General features: G+C 40.5%; 1 protein-coding gene across 1 annotated transcript in view; it reads right to left on the minus strand.

The window, feature by feature from the left end:
* The window catches only part of gfra1b (gdnf family receptor alpha 1b), a 116,636-nt gene extending 91,857 nt beyond the window's left edge, over positions 1–24,779 (minus strand). The window contains exon 1 of the mRNA XM_084341421.1: positions 24,676–24,779. The gene's annotated coding sequence lies outside the window, so the exon portion shown is untranslated. The remainder of the gene's footprint in view (positions 1–24,675) is intronic.
* Positions 24,780–25,009: the final 230 nt, after the last annotated feature.

Raw genomic sequence — 25,009 nt, forward strand, 5'->3', positions numbered from 1 at the left:
TCAATTCTGCAAAACAAATAATGTTAAACTAGAGTGGCACTCACTTGAGCACAAACCTCCGCCGAGGCCATTGCGAGCCTTCTGAATACATCTGTTTTGATTTCAGCAAGATCAGACAATTTTTATCCCTGAGAGATAAGCGAAAAAGTTGACGGCCTATCTCGCAATGTTATTGAAAGTGAGAAAAAAATGTCCCTTTAGCCAGATCTGCACCACATTTTAATGGGGTCTATTCTGGGCCAACACCCTTACATCCAAGTTTTGTGGAAATCTGCTCAGTAGCTTTTGTGTAATCCTGCTAACAAACAAACAAATGAACACGGGTGAAAACGTAACTTCCTTTGTGGAGGTAATGACAATTTTGGCCATGCTTAGAACGTGACTCTAAGGATGGCACTGGCGGTAGACAAGTTGGTCCACTGAAAGGGACTGAAATATCACAACTGCCATCATTTTAGTGTTATTTTCAAATACAATGTCTCAAAAACTATTATGAGAATTTCCCTTAAATCCCCTATCGATATCCATGCTTCTTATCACCACGAGACGCTTGCCATCGTCAGGTCAAATTCTCAGTTTGGTTTATGAAGAAATACCTACAGAGCTATGGACATTCCCATCACCCTTTTTTTTTTACTGGTAACTAGCATTTTTTAGCATGCTAACATGCTAAATTAGATGGTGAACATTATAACATAACAACTAAACAATGATGCCAATATCAGTGCCAGCATGTTAGCATGCTGATGTTAACAGACAGTGATTTGTAAATTTTAAACTGGCAGGAAGGCCCAAAGGAAACACCCCCTCCCCCCTAGAGTAACCCTAACCCTACAATAATATACAATTGAGTATTTATGGTGGTCTAGTTTGGATAATATTATAGATCCAAGATGAAACTGACAGAAGGGTGGGTCCACAGTGGCTTGAATTTATCAATACTACACAGCACAGTTAGGCTACTAATACTTCAGGGCCATGGCCGGGGCTATAGATTCTCACTTGCACAAACCTCAGTCAGATACCGATCAATGAGTTAGGTAGACAGGACTAATATATTCAACTAAACAACATGTCCACCCCTGCACACTTTCTGCTATTGTGAGATGATAAGGGGGGATGGGGGATGCATTTTTGGAATGGCATCCCTCCTCAAATTGCCTACTGGATGTCAACATTTGCCTCAAAGCATCATTAGCACTGCCGGGAGCATGGTTGTAGACACCTATTCTTGTTAAACATCCAGTCCCGGTGATTTGAAAGTGATTATTTTCTATAATATTTGACAGTGGCAAAATACAGTATGATTAAAGGGCAACGTTTCTTAATACACTCTAATGTTTCCAGGTATTGGGACAAACTACTGCATAAGTGAAAACATAGTTTAAAACCTTTTGTGGCTCCAGAAAAAGCTGCATGAAATCTAATAAAGGGCCTTCAGTGATGTCACTCGGTGACAAAGTTGCATTCTGGGTAATGTAGGCACCAGGTTTTAAAAAGCAGTCCACTGTTCTAACATTGGACTCATATAACGCTTTCGGACAAATGGTCAAAATCTATACATTATTTCACGCGTTCTTTTTCATTTTCAAAACCATTACCCACAATGCAACTTAGCCACTGAGTGACATCACTGGAGGCAATTTATCAGATTACTTGCAGCTTCTTCTGGAGACACAAAAAGCTTTCTGCTGCTTTTTTCGCATATGTAGTAGTACTCCAAAAAGACCTGTAAACACACTTTAATGTGTCAAATTTATGGAGTGACCCTTTAATTCACTGTGATTAAGGTATGTTAGACAGCTTAAACACTTGTTAAAGGTAAATAAAAGAAGTCCAAACGAATCACAGGTCTCTAATGCGACACAAACTTTGACCTTCCATGTGAAATAAAGATCACAACCACCACCTCAACCTCTACACTCTTCTCTCCTCCGCTGTGTTCCATAAAGGGCAAACCATTTCCTGCATTGGCATTGAACGTACATCATGACCTGCAGAATGCTCCAACATGAACATAAAGGGCACACAATTTCCTGCACTGGCACCGGACGTAAATCGTGTCCTGCAGAGTGGCCTAACATGAACATAAGTCATGAGGATACTCTGCAGTATTTTTCAGGCGTTTGGCATCACGCTGATTGCTTCTGATCGAAACATTGCCTGGTAGCATCACTGCACCAGGAACCGAACAAATGGTTGCAACGTGCCCGTTGAAAACAACGTTTGGTTGAAAATGATCTGTTTTACTCATGCAATACAAGAACCTAAAGAGGCTGATTTAAAATCATCATCTTGAAAGAAAAAAAGACCCATATTGAAAAAGAAATGACATTTTCCCTTGAGACAGAAGTGGACTATTTACTCAAGATGTGTCTAAGCCTATGACTGTAAACATGCACTACTTCAGCTATGCCATCATATGGCTCCCTAGAATAGTCATGAGATAGATTTCCATATTTTACACTGCAGCTGGTGTCTTTTCTTCTCAGTCGCTGACTGCTCTTCTTGGCTGCTTCAGAAGAACGTCTGTGTTCTGCTGTAATCCCAGACCACAAATCCCTGCAGACGCCAGCCGCTGCTAGGCCACCATGATGAGCCTGCTGTCCATGAGGTCCAGGATTTTCCTGGAAATCCAGAGCTCTCAATTAAATCTTAAATGTGGTTGCTTCCTCTGCAATAAAGGAATTAAACACAAAAAGATAGAGACCTTTCACTTCTCTTGTTTTGGCAAGGACATTGTTTCCTGGTAATCTTGACATAACAAGCTTGTTTTTTAGCTCAGAAAATAATTAACGTAAAATTAATTGTAAATAATAAATGAAGCTCGCCCTTAGAGATAGGGCAAGGAGCTTCAACTTCCGGAGGGAGCTCGGTGTGGAGCAACTGCTCCTTCATGTCAAAAGGAGCCAGTTGTGGTGGTTCAAGCATCTAATCAGGATGCCTTCTGGCACCTTCCTGTTTTATGGTTATTAGTGTCTCATTATTTCACAATTTCGAGAAATACTATTGTGCACAAGCACTGAAAAACCAGCTGTCTGTTATCTCGGATAAGATACATTAAGTCTTCAGTAGAAGATAAAACACAACGGATGAAATAATTACATCCATGTTCTGTCAGGCATTCCATACAACAGTGCATGAAGTTTAAGGTTCAGTTAAAAATATGAGTAAAATAGCTTCAGTTATTCACTCCACAGTGTTTCAGTTCTCCAATTTATAGCTAAGAGGCGACATGTTAGCCTGAGGTCATTGGAAAGTTTATAGGGCTGTCCACACCAAGAAAAATAACTATGAAAATAATGATGTGAGCATCCACACTAATGAACGATAACGTGCAGTAAACAGTGCCGCCGAACACGCACTGCGTGACACTGAGAAGCAAAAACACCCAGAAGGATATGTCTTCAGAGATGATGGTTGTCATCTTTCTGAAAACACATTTTGTTCTTACTTTTGGATGAGTCAACATTAATTATCCTAGCAAAACGTACTTCAGAGACCGCATCAGCGCCAAAGAATGAAAATTATGGCTCTTTGGTGCCTTAAATACATTATATAAGCCTTTAATACGTAACCAAGACTGAGTTATTAGAGTAGATCATCAGAAAAAGGTGTTTCTTAAATGCCATGAATCAGCTCACATAAAAGAGGAAGGCTACAGCTAGAGACCAATATTTTGTGGAGAAAGGGCCCCAAAATCAAGATTATTGTAATTTGGATGGATTTTGATTGACCGTCAAATCGCTCTGAAAGTGAGCCCAATAATATCGCTCGCCGCTGTCATCGTTGTTATAGTTATTGTTCTTGGTGTGGACAGCCATTAAGTGCTTGTTTTGTTGGACTCACACAGACTGGAGATACTGGCTTAAATACCAGCACCTTTAGAGAATACTCCTGTAATATGTGTAAGATTTAATATGACCTTTAAAAGATGTTTAAACATTATTCTTTTTTTAATCCTTTCAGAGGTTCTCAGGTTAAATAACAGAGGTAATCTGGTAAGGGAGCAAATCTTTTGGGAGTTCAATATTTAAGGCATTGAGTTTGACCAAGACTTAATGTCTGTGGGAGGGTTAATCATAGACCGCTTCCTCTCCCCTGTCTCAGAGAGTTGTTCGGTACACCATGATTATATGATACCTCGACTCTGGTGTCTCAGCGGTGAACCTTTTCTTGGCTATTTCTGATTTTTAAAGACATTTTGGAAGATATATGACACCATACACAATGCAGTGTCTAACCTACTATTTCAGTCGATGCAACAAGTTGAAAAAACCCATTCTCAGCCAAATGTGGGTTCCTACTGAGCCTTATTCTTCCCGACTTACTGTAGTTAAAAAAGTTGCAGATTGTCTTGTTTCTTGAATGTTTGTGGACATCATATCAACTTGATAAATATACCTTTAGGCAACAGGTGTTGTGCTCTAAGTTTAATGTAAGTCTGAATTATAATCACAGTATAAGTCTGTATGTTTTAGTAAACGACAAGCTGGTGACCAGTCCAAAGCAAGAAGGGGAAAAAGCTTTGTTTCTTCCTTTGCTGAGAATTGTATTCATTACATAAAGCATAAGATAAAAACACATTTTAAAATTAATGTACAATTAATAGTGTGGATTAGGGTGTCTATCAACCCTGCTGCATGCTGGGATAGCTCTGCAACCCCAATTCCACATGACCATCACCTTGAAGTGACCAGTACAGAAAAAGTGGGACTCGATGGATTCATTCATATCAGTCACATAGAAGTTATAAACCATAGTTTAAATGACAAATAACATGTTTTCCAACTGAAAGTCCTGATGCCGCTGAGTTTCTGTGCTCCAGTTTTCCTAACAAACCATAAATCTCAGGTGTTGCATCAGCAGACAGATGTCAAAAGATGGCCACAGTGTTCTTTTCACTGTGCTAACAGGCCACGGAGGCCAAACTTTTGAATAAACTTGTGCTGGAGGAAAGGTAAGCCTCAAGTCATCTTTATGTATCATCAATTAGCCCAAGATAGAAACAGTCCAGAGGTGCCAGTATCAGTCGGCGTGGACCCAGATGACTGATGAGTCAATCCAACACAGAAAAATGACTAGACTGGCGTTTTGATGACTCAAATTTGATGTTCCAACAACAGCATTGACTTTAACTTGATGAAGAAAATGAGAATTGATCTCCGTTGAGTCATTCAAACACCAGGGGACAGGGATCTGTTACACCCTCAGCTAAGATAACATCTTTTATTGATGCATCTGATAACAAAAGACAAGCAGGAGATTGCAGATTCTGTCGCATGCATCATGTTTCAGTTATAAATTCTGTCATTTGCATGTATTATGCAAACACCAGTAGATCAAATTCTTTGAGCATCCTTGTTAGGAAGCTTTAACTCTTGTAAGAGAGGTTACTGGTGGTGTGGGGTGGGTGGTGTCCTTTTTTTTGGAAGAGCAAAATTGTTATAAATAGGTTAAATGGCTGTTTATCTGATCTGATCTGATCTACTGTAAGCTGAAAGTGTTAGCATGACAAGCTAACTAGCCTAGCAGTAACTAACTATTACATGTTTTGACTATTTTCTTCTTTACTAAACTCATATTCCTCAGAGTTGCACATGCGCAGGATGTAGCCAATCAGAGGCAGAGTAGGGCAGGTCATGCTGAGCAAGGTAGTGTGATCTAAAATAACACCGCTACAGCAGTAGCAACTGTATGTCTCCTGACTGACTGGAGTGTATACATTTCATAATAAATATATAAAAATATATATCTATATAACGCCTTTTTCATAGTGACGCACATAAGTCACGGAAGTAAAGGCTTGACTCCAAGAGAGTAACTCCCTTTGGCATGGACTTTGGGCTTTTTCACCTGGCAGACCTTTCACATGCACAAAAATAGTACACAACACAATAAAAGAAAGGCATAATATGACCTCTTTAAGACAACATTTAGCTTCAAAGCTGAGAAAGAAAACATGCTAATGTGTAAGATGAGCTGCTTATACCGTCTGGCAGTCTGATTTTCTGTCAAGTCTTAGGCACAGATATAGTTTGAGGGTGAATGAAATGAAAATCTCACCTTGATTGCACCACTGAATTCCCTGCATGAGGAAAATAGCTAAATTATACCTTTATGTCTGAATCGGAGTGATGGGCTACGCTCTTCAGAGATAAACTAGTGGGTGGAGTGTATGTATGTAAGATGAGCTGCTTAAGTGTTTTGATCAGTCCATTCAGGTATTGACGCATGATTTCAGAAAACCTCTCCCCTGATTTCATCCTGTGAATGATGTCTTTGACAGCATTCACAGCAAACTGAGTGGCCTTAGGTACGCAGGATGCATTTCAGTGTTTAAGCTCAACAATTATGTCTCTTAGGAAAATGGAAAGTAACTGCACTGGCAACACCTAATTATCTTTCAAGTAAATGTGTCTGTACATATTATTAACCTAGAAGAAAGAGTGGGAATTAGCTAATCAAAATGTTGGAGGTTAGAAAAAGGATTACACTCAAAACTTGATAGCACTTGATAACACTTGCAGCACGATGCTGGCAAAATGATATTTTTGCAGAGTGCTGGCAGAGATCAGCGAAACACTCAAGCAGGCAGGAAAGACTTCATGCCGAGTAGTTGTAACTCAGATAATTAGGTCCACAGAAAAGAATGTTCACTGTAGCTTGATGCGAGGCTTGTCTATCAGCGGTATAAAATGCTGCTGGTGTCGAAAGACACCTTGTCCAATCTGGGGAAACATCTACCTCATTTGCGGTAAAAGTTATGGTTACCACAACTGTGCAGCATTTGCATTGATCCATTTACCATTTGTGGTTACTGCAGCAGCAGCAGCAGCTCATCAACTGAGGATGAAAGGTCCGCTACACTATTAAGCATCTTGAAAAGTAACTCACGCTGTATTGTAGTATTGTTTAAAGCATTGCCTCATCAAACAGGTTGACCTTAACCCAAAACTTTTATTTAAAAAGTAATTAGATGGTTGTTTTTGTGCACACAGATAGTTTAATTCCATTTTGCACTACTAATAGTCTGCTCCAGTTCGAGTACAAGGTGAAGTGCATATTTTCAGTAAACAAACAGCTTTACAAAACTACTCAAGATATGCTCAAGTAGCATTTCTGCATTCATTTGAAATTTATTTGGATGCTGTGCAAAAAAAAAGTCTCTTTTCATAGGAAAGCTTCTGCCTTAATATTACTGAGGGTGCTATCTATCTTCATGCCGAGGTGGATATCAATTAGGTGAGTCAACCATGTAATTGATTTCCACCCTGTTACTTCCAGCTCTGGTATTTGTGATGTTCAGACACCGCTGCTGCTGTTGCCTCTCTTTTTCTGCCGCCTTGTGTCAACACCTCCACACGTACATGCACTTTATTACAATCATGGGAATAAATATGATCTATGTAATCCATTTAGGCCGCATGATCTGCTGCTCATTGTGATTTCATTAACCTACGCCGCACACGGGCGTAAGACGGACACCAGGTCATTACGAAGACGCCATTACGGCCATTACAATAAAATCAGATATGAGAACAAATTACATTTTTGTCCAATCTAAGTGACTGTCTGATCCGCAATGGCTGCTGCCTGACCAACCATTCCTCTCACGTAACTGGAAAAGGTTGTATGCCCCTCTTGCTCTTGGCAATTTGAATAATTCACTCAGATGTGTGGATGCGATGAATCCTGCGACCTGTGTCTGTGCGGTCTGCCTCACTGTATGCACCGAAGAGATAAGAACGCGAATCACAGACAAGAGATACCTCGGGGAGGCTTGAGGAGCGGAGTAGAGAGGGGCAACCCGGGGTCAACTACCTGCCCAAGAATGACAACTCCTGTCAAGGAGATGTGGGAGACTTACAAGATAAGTCTGTTTTTTGATAGGTTGAGTTTTGAGAGAATATGATAAACTGGGATTTTTGAGGTTTTATGCCCATATCTGATGCTACAGGTTGAAAGGAAAATGAAAGCAATCCTAAACTGTGCCATAACAAATCCAGGCCTTGAACGGAAAGTGTATAAATCAGAAAAATATCACAGAATAAGTCAGAGGCAGAAACACTTGTAAGGAGTCATTTCAGAGCTATGATTACTTCCACTGGTCGGATATTTGCATGTCCCCTTCTTAAGGAGCTGGATTCTTTAATTTCAGGTGTTCTTATTAAATTCACTCTAGTAGATTCATGGCTTAGTCTGTGACATAAATATCAGCAGGTGCTTAATTCCAGTTCATATTATGTGAAATTAGACAAATATCTCATTTCTTGCCATGTTTTGTGCACCAGCTGTCTTTTCAACCTTTCTAAGTGGTACTGAGCTGCAGAAAACATGGCCTTACTGCTTTTTCGATCTGAACTTCAAAGAAAATATTCAAAGAAAATTCCTATCTTCCTATTACAGAAGTAAATCCTGAACCCCATCTGAGACCTTCTAACCTCTTTACAACAGCTGTCTCACTTCACTTGTGACAGGCTAGCTTGCTATAAGGACAAGAAAAGATGTATGTTCAAATTTAGCTTCCACCAGTCAGCGGGATTGATCATGTTGGTGGAGGAGAGGATGGACTATCTATCCATTCATACACTGTCAGGTAGATTTAAAGCAAACAGGTTAAGGTTGCAGGCTAACATCAATGTTGGCTTCTCCAACAGGCTAACATCAGTGTTGGCTTCTCCAACAGGCTAAAATTGATGTTAGCTTCTCCAACAGGCTAACATCTGTGTTGGTTAACAAGCAAACATCCATGATAACTTCTACAACAGACCAGATGTTAGCTTCTCAGACTTACATCAATGGCAGGCCCCCAGGACAAGCGGCGGGCTTTGAAGCCAGTTTCCGTCTTCATTGTCAGAGCAGTTCTGTATAAGCTGACTTCTTGTCCTACGATAAGACTTTCCTAAATGCAGTTAGGAGACATGTTTCTCTAATCCTAAACCTCATCCTGAAGATGACACAGATGTAGTTTCCCAGGCAATATTTTAACCCACGACCACATCATGTTCTTATCTGTAGCCTTACTAGCCTAATAAAAAACCTGTTGATGTTAGATAGAATTTTACAGTGCACAGCTCATGCAGGTAAGATTTTTTTAATTTATTTTTTTATCTATCAGTATAAACTGCGAGTATCTTTGTATTCCTCAGAACGCTGTTATCCAGAAAATTAGATCGAATGACATGGAGAAGCAGCTGCAGCGACACAATGGAAAACCCCAGCGTGTTTTTCCACTAATAATCTTGATAGAGGCAAACGTGTCCTGTAAAAGAACACAGTGTTGATAGCAGGACACCTTGTGCCCTGTGCGTGCACTGTGTTCAGATGAGATTCTCGGGGACAGATAAGTGTGAGTCTGTTCATTTGGTTGTCATTCATAAAGGCAGTGGTCCACAGAGAAAGAAAAAATTCACTGAATGTGATGAATGTACTCTTCTTTCTATCCTCTTTCACCATCCTCTTTAATATTCTGTCAACATAAACTATGAAGGGTTACTCATGGAAAATAAAGAGGCGGAAAGGGAGGTAATTTTACTTGCAGCCTGCAGGTCCAATAATTTGTTTTGTGGTCCTTCTGAGTTCTCACGTACTCTAAAGGCAGCACTGCTCAATGCTTCAAGGTTAACACTGAAGTGCTGTTTTCATCCGCGCATTCCTGGAAAAGCAGAGTGCCTCAGTCACTAAAAGCTCCTGTCTCTGTGCGCTGCCCTGTGTGTGTCTGTGCGTGCAAATGCTTGTTTGTGTGCGCACACGCTCGCCTTTTCTTTCTGCCCACACACATGCACCGTCTATCAAAAGGCCCCTGTGTTCCCTGAAGTGGAAAAAGGAATGTTATTCCACCACAAACTGTTGCGAATACAAAACACAAACCGTCTCTGTTTGGCCCAAGTGTCAGGCTAAGTTATGCTAACGTAGAGGTGTTACCTCGAAGGACCTCTTGTGTATCACGCGTCCTCGGAGAAATTGATGTCTTGACACTCAAATTGAACGCTATCAACCCCGGTACGTCATCGTGATATCAGATGAAATGACTCCCGTGTGATAGATCGTGCACTGATAAGCCATCGCCTGATTTTCTGCATGTTGGTACCAGCAGATGGGAAACATCGTTGCTATCACACCTCACCAATAGCAGGTCTGCCTGACATGACAACTTTGTATTCCTGTCCCTGTGAGAAGAGGCTGCTGGAAGTAGTTTGATCATTACTGAAAGAAAGCAGAAATCCTCATTGAAAAGGTGTGGGCTAAAAAGAAGTCGACCGTGGGAGTTATCCTTGATGTTATCAACGACAGGGAGTCTGGAGCATTCTAGCATCACAAGGATGAGTAACAGCATTATTTTTCCCTTTTTTCGGAGCATCTTTTGTTTTCCACTGCACATCACGATGGCTGACTGATCTGAGGGTTTCTGGTGTTTGAATGGAGTTTCTGAAATGTTCAAATCCCACTTGATGACAAGCGCCTTTTTGAAATTTTGTTCGCTCGGCCATTTCCCTGCGATCCTAAACTTTTCAGATGCAAAGTGTTGAGCAAATTAGCTTGCTGCCTGTCATCTCGCCTATCAGGGAAAGATAGGAGGTAGGTACAGGCCCTGTGTCGACGATGTTGTACTGTATGTGACAGTTTGACAGCATGAAATGCTATTACCAGTGTGCCACTTTTTCTTCCATCTGTGCTGTTATCCTCTCGCTTCTGAGGATGACGTTTTTCTTACCAGAGTCGTCACGTACTTGATTATGTTTCTGCTTGAGTGCAATACAGCAATATGAAGTTTGTCTCTTTTCTGGACAAAATTACAATGGTTCTTCACGCCCAGTGACCTTATACTAAGCTTATTGTTTCAGGAGAATTAGTCTTCAGCACTTGTTTGGCCAAAGATAGAGGAAATAAAGTTTCTGCTTTAAAATGTCTAAAAAAACGACTAGACCACTGTGATGTATTTTATGGAGTTGTTCACATACGCTGTCGCAAATGTTTCCAACAATGTCAGGCAGCTATGGCTCAGGAGGTCAAGGTAATGCTGCGTTTCATTTGGTCGCCTGTTGCTGTAACCTCCAGGAGAGATTTAAAGAGTGAAGGAAATTGTGAACCTTTCTGCATGAGTCACGTAGTGAGATTTTCATCGGCAATGGTGGTTGTCTAAGCGAAATTCACCCTCAAGTATAATATTGTGATTACACAACTATTACCAACAAAATAAAAGACATAATCCGAATGTATTCATGTTGTCGGGCAATTTTTTTTCTAGTGTTATCTCTGTTTTCAAGGAAATGTTGAGTCTGAGTAATGGAACTAACTGAAGAACAAACAGTCACATCAGTAGCCTCCTACATGTAATGAAATCTAGTTCACTACTCCAGCAAGTAGACCAATCCTTAATAACCAAACGCCAAAAAGAGGCAATTTGTAGTCTTTGTTGAGTCGAGCTTGAGCTGACATGAATGCTTTCTAGAGATTTTGGGATATCCCAAACTGAAAACGTACAGCACATACATACACAAAACTACTTGGCTAGCTCAGTCTTGTTATAACTAATCATCTCATTACATCAAGGCTGAATAGTTTCCGTGTGATCCAAACATTTACAATCACTTTACAGCATCCAAAGGTCAAAATATGTTGAAAAACGGGGCGGACTAGCAGCACACGTATATATGTGTATGTATAAGTGATGTATGTTGGAGAGCTTTGCAAATCTAGCGGTTTTGTTCAAGTTCTGGAATTGTTTTATTGAAGTTCATAGTTATTCTACTTTAGCAACGGATAGAAACTGCATTTAATTACTTAAAAATCTTATATTGGCAATAAAAATTCTGCACTCAAGCTTTCAAAGCTAAGCTATCTTCATGACAACTGAGCAAACTTCATCCGCTATGGAAGACCGTGAAATACTGTTGAAGGCTTTGGAAAAAGCTAGGACTGTTCCTTTCACGCTGTATAATGTCACAATTACGCCTTTATTTTTCAATGCCTGGCAACACAAAAACTTAATACCCACCAAATTATGCCCATGCTTTTTATTCAGCACAAATCTGCCTGTTAAATATTTCACTGTTCACGCAGCGAGTGATATTGATAAGACAAACATTTTCTGATATACCGTAACTGCAGAACAAAAAAATGACTGATATCCCACTTGTTTCTCTCTGCATGTTTGCTTTCATGTCAAAGTAATGCTTGTCAAGACATGAAGGAGAACCACAGCGTGCATAATTACATATTATTACAGTCTATCTGACTCAATCCACATAGGCTGCTGCTCTCAAGGTGATATATTATTGAGATGTGCCAACCAGCTAATGATGAGCATCAGACCGCTGGGGCTGGACTAAATGTGTATCACTGATTGGAAAGGCAGTTCAAGTCTCCTATTGGTGCTGTTCACACATGATATGAAAATGATAAAGTGTTTGCACGTGTAGAGCGGGGTAATTCAGGATAATAGGGAAATAATTTAAGATTTATGGACTGAGCCTGATCATCTATGGTTTTGGACTGTTGGTCAGACAAAAGAAAGACATCTAAAGATGTTACCACGGGGTTTAGGAATCCTGAAATTAAAAAAAAAACCTGTGGAATAATCATTAGTTGTAGCCAGGACAGCAACTAATGATTGTTTTTGATTAATTGTTTTGCCTAAATGGCTGAAAATAATAAAAAATACCCATTAAAATTGCCCACAGGCTGAGGTGATGCACTAACATTAGCTTTTAGTTTTTCAACCAGTAGTTCTTAACCCCAAAATGTTCAGTTTAACGAGCAAACATTTAGCCTCTTGGGTGGAAAATTACAAAAATTATTTGACTGATTTTAAAACAGTCAGCCCTAAACATTGCAGCTCTGGTATCAGCCCTATCAACATAAAATGCTCAAAATTGTATGTGATTGTGATTTTACAATGTGACAATGACTATGCAAAGAGATGATAGGAATTTGTCCAATACGGAGACTCAGGACTGTGTGCCATGGTATCTATCTGGATCAACAAAACATTTTCTCATCTGGGAAAGATTTTTCCGAAAAAAGTACAGACAATTTAAACTTTAATTTCAACAACGTGCTCTTATATTCTGACTCTGATTTCAAGGTGCACACTTGTTTGTAGTGTTGGCTTCGGTCATCGGAGCGAAAAGTGGTTCAAAAAATATATTCAGCATTGAAATTGCCTGCTGCATTGTGAAATGAGAAAAGAAAAAAAGAGTTTTGAAAGTATTGGAAAAAGCTGTGCTGAAAGAGTAGATGCACAAAGAGATATGAGTTTATCTAATCTTCCCCAACATTATTCCATTAAAAGTTTCTATTATTGTCATCCTCTGTGTCACTCTATCGTTGATTTTGTTACATATTTGTAGACTTGTCTGTCAAACATTCATGTAGTGAAATTCTTTTCTTTATACTTAACATTTGTGAAAGCAGCTTTACGTAAAGAGGACCTTGCTCCCATATAGCAGCATGTAAGCTGACATCCACATCTTTCCTGGTTATTACCACAGTGTGCATCACTGCTGCCCTCCTCCAATGTGCGTCATTGACAAACTGTGAACCGGGTCGAAGATTGTATGTGTGAAATGCCACTTTGCATCAGTCAAGTCAATTTTAGCCATATATCATGATCAGAAACTATTCTTCAAGAGCCTTTAGAATCTGCGTAGCATACAACAGTTTTATTTGGATAAGGAAAAATATTTAAAAAAAAATAAATTTAGCATATCAGTTGACCTTTAGTCAACATGTCATTAGTAGTTTCATTGTGGGGAGACATACTCAAGAGAGATTACAAGGACGAATGCTTTGTGTTTGTGCACTAAGTGAGAGTCTGATAGACTTGATGAAAAGTTCACCATATGTCATGTTCAATACTGCTTGTATAAAGAAAATATTATGACAGAAAGCTTTGTAGCTTACAAAGTGGTTTTAATTATTCAATTAGAACTTTTTCAGGCACAGAAAAATACCATTTGAGTAACATCAGGTGTAATGCTTGAAAAAGATCCCAGAAAATGACTTTGGATTTTTTACAATTATGAATATTTCTGTCTGACCTTACGTAAGTGCTAATTATGTCACTTTCTTGATGTAATTTAATGAAGATGTAAGCAAAATGCACCGGTTTAACGTAACGGACCTTTGATGTACGCTGCCAGTTTGGTTAGATTTAGGCAGTTTAACTCTTTGATTAGGTTTAGGCAGTTTAACCACTTGATTAGATTTTAGGCAGTTTAACCACTTGATTAGGTTCAGGCAGTTTAACCACTTGATTAGGTTTAGGCAGTTTAACTACTTGATTAGGTTCAGGCAGTTTAACTACTTGATTAGATTTTAGGCACTTTAACCACTTGATTAGGTTCAGGCAGTTTAACTACTTGATTAGGTTTAGGCAGTTTAACTACTTAATTAGATTTTAGGCAGTTTAACCACTTGATTAGATTTTAGGCAGTTTAACCACTTGATTAGGTTTAGGCAGTTTAACTACTTGATTAGGTTTAGTCGGTAAAACTACTTGATTAGGTTTAGGTGGTAGAACTAGGTTATAAGAAAACATCGTGGTTTAGCTTAAAATAACTATGTTACTTATTCAACTTCACTAACTTATATACCTATGCTACGTACGCAACTTCAATTACATAATGTATGTGACGTAATTTAACTACGATGGTAAGTAAAAAATAATTTAGCATTGACTTTTGGTTTCGCACTGGACACAAACAGCTCCCAGGTTAAAGTCTTGACCCAACCATCCTATTTTGCCTCACTTCCTCCTTTGCTACTTTAACAAATAGTATGGCCACTAGAGGCCGCTGCCTAATAAGACTCGAAGAATGGGTCGTAAAGCTGCTTTCACAGTTGGCCTATACAGTCATTTTTCTGAGAACCGGGCTGAAAGTATGTTCGCATTTTCTTAGTCATTATGAGCATTTTATTTTGCTGAAATTAGCTTTTAGCACAAGGCGCTGCTGCCAAAAAACAAATATTATGACAGATGAAGCCGTGGTGGTGCTTCCTGTTGCAATCAGTCACATTAAACCACATCAATAATCTGCATAAGGGAATCTATCTGTTACAACCATTATTGATACGCTGTATACGGTGTTTAATAGAGTCAGATTAAGTGATTGTTTGGGATCTGAGACTGCAGAGTAACTAGCGCTACATTCTCATTAGCGAGGCAGGTAGACCATATATTTTTCTATTTGTTAATGTACAGCTCTGTGAGTGGGATGTCAATGCATCAAACCAAATGTTTAAACACAGTTTTAAAGTAGTTATTTAAAGCACCACTCTGTTTTACCCTCCATCTCTATCTCATGTGTTTCCCTAATTAAATGCCAATGATGTGACAATGGTCAGGGAACTACTTCCTCTAGCCAATTTACAAAAAAATCCATGAAACACACACACACACACACACACACACACCAAACACACTATCTAATCATGCAATAGATCATGCATTATTAAGCAGGGGTGTGAATAAAACATAAAGGTTAGTGTTTACCAAATTATTCTCACAGGAAAAGGGAAAAACTGTCAACATATTTGTATGGTGCTGTCCTGCAGCTTGAATTAATAGTACTTTGGATTTAATGTTGTGCTGCCAACACTAAACCAGGTTAAACAACGGTAATGTCATAAGTCACATACTAGATTCAATTTTTGAGTCTTTCTGCTTAAAGGTGAAAGATTTCCCACAAACCTCAACAAAGTCACTTTTTAACATTGTTTTTTCTTTGTAACTGTGACTCAGGAGATTTGGAAACATTTGATTTAAAGCTCCCCTTGGTATCAAAGTAAAATATTGTGTTGGAAATTGCTCTTTCCATTAACCATGGGGTAAGATAAGGGCAGCAGGAAAACTGCAGAGGACAGAGGCTAATACTACCTTTAGGAAATATAGTTGTTTCACAGTTTAACAGAGATTTACCGTCCAATGATTGCACTCCCCAGAGACAAGCCCGCCGTTTGAGTATACCACAAAATGGTGGTAGATGGAGCTCTCATCAATAAGTCATTGGAAACCAGCTTAGTGTTTGTTGGTCGGAAACCGGTAGCTAATCAAGTAAGGGGGGGCAAAGTATTGGCTGTTTTAAGCGTTAAGAAAACAAATGATGTGTGAATGACACTGTGATGAACATCACGGATGTGAGAGACAAACACATGTATCTGTACTTAAACCGACTTTAAAAATTCATGGGCGGCTCTTCACTCCGACGTAATTGAATTATTTTTCTGTTTGACATTGACTGTTTTTTCAGCCAAACAAAAAGCGTGGATTTGAGAAATGCTAAAAGCATGTCAAATATTGCATAAAAAGCAAACATTTGACCTTAAAATTCTACATGAGAGACACATTAGTGGTCCGTCTTCTGCTAAAATATTCATGATACGTTTTCTTTCCTACATTTGTTTGTGTGTGTGGTTAACGCTGCGTCAAACAACCCAAGCAAAGCAAAACTATGTTGTTTTTTATCCTTGGGGAAAATGTGTCAATATTTGACGCCATGATCAGAAAATACCAAGCATACGGTGGAAGCTGTCTGTCAGCTACTGTTGCTCTCTGTTAGCGGGAAGAGGCGCGAGACGAGGGATTTGAGAATGTGCGCATAGTCACATCTTCTGGACTGCCGTGGAAAATCAAATTTGAGTCCTTCTCAAAAAAATCCAGGGTCCAGCAGCATAAAACAACTTAAACAAGACATCCACAAGCGTCGGCAACCGAGAGAGATCGGGAAAGTATGATTTGCACGTCACGACACGATCTGTTTACATGCGGCCGATAAAATAGTGATTCATACATGCAAATAGCTACATATTGTTTCATACGTATAGCCCCTTTAATTAAACCTCTTACATTTAGCCTACAACCTAATAATGTGTCCAGCTGCAATAAAAAGGTCCACTTTTTGGTGGAGAAAACGGCCCTCTGAGAACTAAACTGGATGCACACACGTAGTATAGCCCATGTTGTACAATGCCACAAAAGGACTGATCACTGAAGCAAGCAGTTAAGACAAGATGAGGACAACGCTTGAAATTCTCTTATCTGTAAGAGATGCTCTGCAGTCTGATAAGCTGCACGAGGTCCCGCTTCACCGGAAACAAGCTCAGTTTTGTCAGCAACATAGATCCAGACATTCTTGAACACATCCACCTGCCAGGCACCTCTGCACTGCTCTGACACCTACTCTCCACCCTGTCTCCCCAACCAAGGTGACACCGCTGAGGTATTTCTTGTTTCAGGATGGAGACAGTGTGGCTGAGAAAAAGGTAATATAACACTGAGCTGATTTGAATTGTTTTTTAATCGGTAGTCGCTCTAGTAGCTAACAGGAGCTTGTCCCCGATCCAGTAATAATGTTGCACACATAATCTTGTTTTTTTCCCCCTCCTAGTTGAAAGGGAAGGTAGCCCATGCGGTGGAGTTGAAACTCAAAATCCACCTCTACTGCAAGATAGCCATGGCTCTCTCTCCTAGCCTGAGGTGTTTCTCAAGAAAAACTCTCACTGTGGAGGAGTATGAGGAGGTTATCAGCACTCTGGCAGCAATCATAGAAAGAGCAGGGACAGAGGAGAGTGTCCGTGTCCAACAGGGTAATCCGAAGCACTAAGTACAGACAGAGCCCTGACAGAAAAATTCTAATATGATTACAACATACTTCTCCCTCTCTTATGGAGAGACGTACAGCGTACACAAAAACACTAATTGAACAAGTTGTACATTAACCCCATCAATATCTGGACAAATGGGCTATTTTACATTATACATAGACTTAAAAACTTGTGTGGAGGAAGAGTAGAAGGGAGGAGGACAGCGGTGACACAATTAAGGAGTCATGGGGCCACCAATTGGGGCTGAGATGTATGAAAGAGCCGGTCCCTTCTCAGATTCTGGCAGTAGATGTCAGGTGGACTAGGGTGGTTGCCAGAAGGCTGCTGGCAATCCCAGCAACAACTAACCCACCAGAGAGGAGCTTCTGTGGCACACCGCCCTCAGACTTAGCTGCTGTTGAAAGATGGTGCTGGCCCTTGTGAAAAAAAGCATACTTTTTAAAAGTACACAGAAGTACAACTTAAAACAAATGAACATTAAAGTATACGTGCGTACAGTTTACAATATACTTACAAAAAAGAACATGTATTAAAAGCAAACAAAAATACCACTGAAGTTGAACTGATTTTTAAAAGTACGTTTTAAATCTACTTTAAATTAAGCACCAAAAGTCAAAAAGTAGGTTTCTATACCTACACTTAAGTCTACTATTTTTTCACAAGGGAGCCCCAAGTTTCCTGGCAGTGTTGTCAGTGTTCACACAAAAGCTTCAGTACTTATCAGGCCCAGCCTCTGGGGTTTTGGGAGTTTCTTATAAGAATGTCTCCTAACTGGCTTGCCATGTAAAGTAAAAAAGTGAAGTGTTATATAATCTGTATTTCAACGGTGCCTGTCTCCTCAGTCCTCAATGCTGCTTCCTTGCAAGATGCAAGCTTTCTGTAACCATATTAAGAGTGTAATAGTGGGGCCATATAACCGTACAGCTGTGATACTTGCCATGGTACTGTTAAAATTAATTTAGCAATGTCAAAATACCATACTAGATGGCACGTTTAGATTTATGTTCAGCTAAGGTAGGCGTGGTGTGATCCACTGATGTATTTTCTACTGTAAGTCACGGACTGGAGCGAGAAACAGGGATCTAATGGCTGGCACTCATCAGATGTGGGTTTGTTTTTGTGATTTTGTGCCCTTTAGTGGAAGCATTTTTGGCCTTTGGATTAAGGCAACTCATCTCTAAGGCCATCCTACCACAGGTGTTTGGATTGCCGACATACTGTCCCAATGGTGTGAATAAAAGACTGTGCAGGAAAGCATAAAGTAATCTGAAAAATAAAAAAAAGGATGGCAACTACATCAAATCAAAATCACTGCATTGCCTAAATAGTCTTTTAAAAAAAAGAAAAAGAAAAGAAGAAACAGGGATGTGGACAGAAGTTTTTTTTGTCTGTCATGGGATTGGGATTGGACAGGAATACATTTTCCGTGAGTGAAAATCCACTCTTGTGTAACCCTCTGGTTGGAAATAGAGCCATGCCCGGCTTGAAAAAAGATCCATCCGCTCTGGAAAGAGCCAGATAGCTGCTCTGTAGACAGAGTTGAATTTCAATATGGGCAAAACATATCACAGTTGACACAGGCAAATTGAAAGTACAGGTTGTAGTGCATGTGTGACACTGTCCCAGATGACCAAATGAACCCTCCCCCACCTCCCTCCTCACTCCCACCCCACTACACCACACTGGCTCAGGAGGTGGAGAAGAAACCTCATAATATGGATGATTCAATGTGCCCTCTGGCAGACGTGTTGGAGGTCCACTGCTTTTGGCAACAACAGCTGAGAACAGCTGATCCCATTTGTAAGCTTATGACTTGGCCGCCTCGACAATATGGAATAGACATGGCTAATTTCTGTGATGTTTGGAGTTGGGGACTGATGATTTAATTACTGCTACATCTGTAACATTGTCTGCCTGCTGCATCCCAGTAGGGAGATGGCTCCGGACTAACTTTTTAAAATGCATTTATAAAGAACTTTGATGCCTTGAGCAATACTATTGTTATTATGGCTGTGGCATTATGATGTTGTTTTTAATCACTATATGAAAACATTCATGCATCATTAAAATGTAATATAATTAGGATAATTAAGAAAAAAAGTACTTGAGGGCATGTATTATCTTCTTATGTTGATATTCATTAGGAATTACTTCAGTCGTTTGCTACTCACTGATACTTGATTTGCTCTCAATGAGAATTTTGAACTGGCGTGAACCCTGTGATAGATAGTACTTTTATTATCTTTTTTTCCTGAACCTCTGCCTTGTGTGGAATGAGTCTTGAGCCTTGAAGCCTTTGCTGCAAAAACTGCAGCGTTTACTTCCCCACACTCGTCTTCCGTCGGGTGAGAGTGCACTCATCATTATTTTGAGTATTCAGAGAAGTTGTGTTTTTATCCTGTTCGTTTGCCTAATAGCTCACAGGGTATCTGAAAAGCTATTAAGAAAATTCCAATGAAGAGTTAGACCTTGACTCGAGGAGGAAATTAAAAGTTTTCAGTGTGAGTAATGATACATGATACATTGGACCACAGAATTCAGAATTAAGTTTGCAATTCAGGCGTGATGAGCAAAAATGTTTCCAGCCAGTTAGGATAGGTGGCGAACCCGTTGAGTGCTGTGGACAAGCTCAGCAGATCTTGCTGCTGTTTGTTTGTTCTCTGCAGATATTGCTGTAATTTTTTCCCTTAGCCTTTTCTTTTCCAGTTGTTGTTGGGGTGGGTTTGGGGGTGCAGAGCCAGACCTTCTGGAGGAATAAACACCAAGAGTCACATCGCATTCTGCTCTGATCTGGAGCCGGTCACCAATGGGAGAAGAACTCAAGAGACTTCTTTTTAACCTTTTGGGATTAAAAAGTGTATAAATTCTTCACTCCTTGTTATTAACCTGACCGCAGAAGCGATCTGCAGGGCATAGTTGAGCGTGTAAGTTCTTTAATATTGACTGGGACTGGAGGGGAAATGTACTTTACTTCATGAAGACTTTACAGAGAGAGAACCTGGAGTCCCTGGTGAGTCAATCAGAGTTGACCTGGATTCAAACACACAGACACACATTGTGTGCTCTCTAAGAGCCTGTGCACTGTAAAGTAATCTGAATGTCTGGGGCAAATAAACACTTGCGGGAGTAATGCAAATAAACTTGTGGATTTGTCTGGGTTTGAAAAGTTCTAGTTGTTTACAGACATTTTAATGCAGAATTCTTACATATTATATCTTTAAATGAACATATGGATTTGTCAATAGTTCGGTTTCCATCCTATGTTGCACAAATTATAGCAGTTATTCCAGAAAACTGTCATTAATGTGCTTTTTTTCATCTTATATCCTTTACGCAAACATTAGGAGTTGGGTGTAAAATGAATTGAGTGTGCAGCAAGACGTTGATAAAAGTCATTAAAATTTGAGGAACATTAGTATTCTCATCGTTGCACACGTATCTATTATTTCAATCTTCTACCATTTTGCATCTCTTCACTGGAGAGGTAGTTACATTCAAGACACATGCTTCAGAGAATGCTTCCTTCAAACCTCATCACTTTGTTGCATTTTCCTTTTATCGACTCTGAAAAGAAAGACACAAAGAAACTGAATCGTGCATTACACCCCTACTGGTCTGTCAAGAATGTGTGGACCTAGCATTCAACGGGGCAGCTGTGGCTCCTTAAGTTGACATATTGCCTAACAAGATCCTCTGCTCTTCTCTGCAGCCGGTACCCGCACGTCTTGGTTCTGCTCCGACAGGTAACCCATCTGACATTCAAATGGAGACTTCCCTGTGAACAAGACCTGCGGGGTATTTGCAAATGCATTGATCCCACAAGAGCTGGGATTTTCGGAGTGGATGGATTGGATGCAGCCAGGCAGTGCAACATGGTTTCTCCTGATTACCTCCTCTCCATGTGCTCATTTGACTGAGAGGAGAGGAGCAAAGGGTGGGGGAAATGCAGTGACAGTTGCAAGGGAGAGGAAAGCCAGGAAATTAGAGATGAACTCTGGGCGAATAAAGCGATAACATCCTGTGGAGCCACATCATCCAGTGGTGGGTCACTGGGGCTGCTTCGTCACGAGTCCCAAGAGCTTGACAACAAAATTTCAAGCTACCCGCAATGACTACCATGTCTTTTCTTATATAGCTGAAACCAGAACAAGAGACGGAAATCTACAGTGGAGGAAAGCTCAGTTTGTGCTATGTGAAGGGCCCTGTATACTTCAAGTGTTCAACAGCAGCATAGGGATCGTATTAAATGTATTAATGGAAGCAGCAATAGGTCTAAGCCTCCCATTCAACCACTGGTAAAAACTGGTGAACCCCATTACCCACTAATCCTATTTAACAAGGTTGGATTCGGGCCATTCCAACACTGCATTCACCTTTTCTGGCTCCGCACACATTGAAGAAGCCTCAAGGATGTATCACAGGAAGACAAAGCCGTACAAAATTCTTTCAACCACTTTAGCTTGAGGAATAGTTGTTGTCCTGAAGTCGTTTAAGCACTGAACCGATGCTGAACATGCTTGTGTTTGTTCTGGGAATGTGCCCGGATGATGTCCAGGAACACAAATACAAAAACCTTGGCATTTGCCACGCCGGAGAAGAGAACCGAGTATTCACAGTGACAACAGGAGTGATGTGTCTCTCCCTGGATGTGCACAAGGTTACACATCCAGGGGAGTTGTGCTGATCAGTCTGGGTAAATAGTGGCTCCCTGGAGATGCTCAAATGCAGACACCAGCAGTTGGAGAAGACATTGATCTTTAATATTATGCAGGTGGTAATAATCAAAACAGTGATGGATGCTGCGGTTGTTCATGCCCACAAAGTGAGGTGGGTGAGCTAAAGAATCTCCAGCCAGCAGCTTTTTTGATGTGTCTGTAAATTTTGGCTTTCTATCAGGTACAGATGGGATGATAGTGGTGTCACGAGGTCCAGCTGAGCCTTGGGGTGGAAAGCAGACCAAGAGAGGCCTCCTGGACACGTTATAGTCGGGATAACTAACACAAAAGACACTCCCGAAGCTGAGCAATAATATCAAAGTCATAAATATCCCCTGACCAGGAGACACCCTGGGGGATAGACCAGATGAAATGATATCTCCAACTGGTGACAACCCTCCTGGACCAGGATAAGTGAGATAGCAAAGAGATGAACTTTAACTGACGCCAGTGAGCATTCATCAAGGGCAGTGACCATAATGGCTCCCTCCAGACAGTAGAAGTGACTTCCCCAATCCCCGCTCAGGAATACAGAGCATTATGGGCACCTGACCCAGTCACAGACGGTGGACTTGAAATAGTCGGTGAATAAAGTAATGTATGCATTGATGCAGGAGGGTTCCAAGTAAATTCATTGTCGATGTTGACTTTTCTATATGCTATGTTAGGTTCATCCTAACCTGCTAAATATGTGCATTTATTGACTGTGATTACCTCATGGGACCTGGAGTATCTATTTATAGGGACCTACTTAACTTAATGTATGCAGTCTTGCTGGGGAGGTAAATTCAATTATTGTTACTTAACATACGTATACATTTATGTACTGTTTGCCCTTTAGACTTTTACAAGGCCTTGTTGTATTTACTAAGTGTTCTACTTATTGATTGATGCTTTTTTTCCTTCTTTTACTTGCCATGTAAATGTATTCCTACAGATTTATCTATAAATGTAACCTGTGCGATTTGGTAATGCATCTTTTTTAAAGTGCAGTTCAGTCTTTCAGGCTTTAAGCATTCAATTTATGTTAATCTACTCTTTTAATGTAAGCATTTTGGCATGACTCTTGTATAATTGATTGCTGTTTGGTATTTCTACCTTCCTATTGCACATGGGGAATGTGGGTGTATCTGAATTCACTGTGTTGGTCTTAGAACATCATAACTTAGTTGTTCCAGGACCAACAACGTTTCAACTCCACCAATTCCCCACATTAAAGTGTGCTTACAGGTATTGGGGTGTAATAGTGCATATGTGGAAAAAGAGTAGTATAAAGACTTTTGTGGCTCCAGATGAAGCTGCAGGTGATCTGATAAATTGCCTCCAGTGATGTCACTCAGTGCCTAAGGTGCATTGTGGGTAATGTTACCCTTTAACAAAAAGCAACAAAGTCAAAATTTGGAGCTCGCTGTTGTGGCTGAATGGATTGAGTGCAGGACTCTCACCTGGAAGACCAGGATTCATATCCCATATGGAAAATATTATTATACTGTTCACTTATTATTTTTTACACCAAGTTCACTTTTCCATTTCCATTCTTTTAGGAGGACATGCTTTGGGTTACATATTTTCCTTTCACAATGTTTAAAGGTGCCATATTATGAAAAACACGTTTTCTCTGGCGTCTACATATATAAACTGGTCCTCCCTGAGCCTACCAACTCCCAGAATGAGTAAAGCAAACGAGTCCTGCATGGTCTCTGCAGCCCACCCACTGGTAAAACGGGGCTCCTACAGGCTGTTCAGATTCAGCTCCTTTCGTTGCATAACGACAGGAGTGACTTTCATAGGCCGAAAACACTCCCCCCTCTCCCCGGAGATATCCGAGAGGGGGGCGTTCATCCCCGAGGTGAAGTTCGGTGTGTCCAGCGGTAAGCTAACAGTGTTTCGCAATGTCGTCGCTCAGAGCTAGACACACAAATTGCTCTGTTGTTGGTTGTAAAAATCAACATAAGTGCCTATATTCTGTCCCAGCTACAGAAGAACAGGAGAGACAGTGGTTGCGTTTCATTTTTAACGACAACGTGCCGGCTACGGTTCATGCAAGTCTGTTTGTGTGTGCTAACCACTTCACATCGGACTGCTTCAGTAACAGAGTCAGTACAAAGCTGGCTTTGCCTCGACACTGACCCTCCTAAAAGCATCAGTCCCAACCATACGGGACCAGGCAACTGCACCCGAGCCACAGGTGAGTGTTGCCACGTTTTGATAGTATTTACAGTTGCCTACGAGTATGGTGAAGTCAGAACTGTAAGTTACCTCTGCCGTTAGCAGGAGCTAGCATTAGCTACATGGTAGTAACTGTAACAACACATACAACAAACGAAGTAACATATTCAGACACACTTACCCTCCTGAAACGTCCCGCTGCAGCCGCAGAGTCTGTATTTTTCTGAGCCTCTCCTTCTGGGTCCGATTCTGGGTCAAACTGGTATGGTTGAACGACAGCATCTCGGCGAGCCAGAGTGATACATCCACCGTAAACATTAGCGCCTGCTACCGCTAGCGTCAGCGGCATCCTCTCCCTGAGAGGGGCGCGTAGCAGGCAAGGCACGCGCTGACAGACGGAGCTCATTAGCATTAAAGGTGCAGGCACAGAAACAGCCTGGGTTTGGGGCAATACATTTCGAATACAGTGTTGTTGGACCTCTGACAGCTGTGTGAAATTGATGAAAAACAGTATA

The sequence above is a fragment of the Pagrus pagrus genome (genome assembly GCF_965226575.1).
Source record: "Pagrus pagrus genome assembly, chromosome: 21".
Lineage (NCBI taxonomy): Eukaryota > Metazoa > Chordata > Actinopteri > Spariformes > Sparidae > Pagrus > Pagrus pagrus.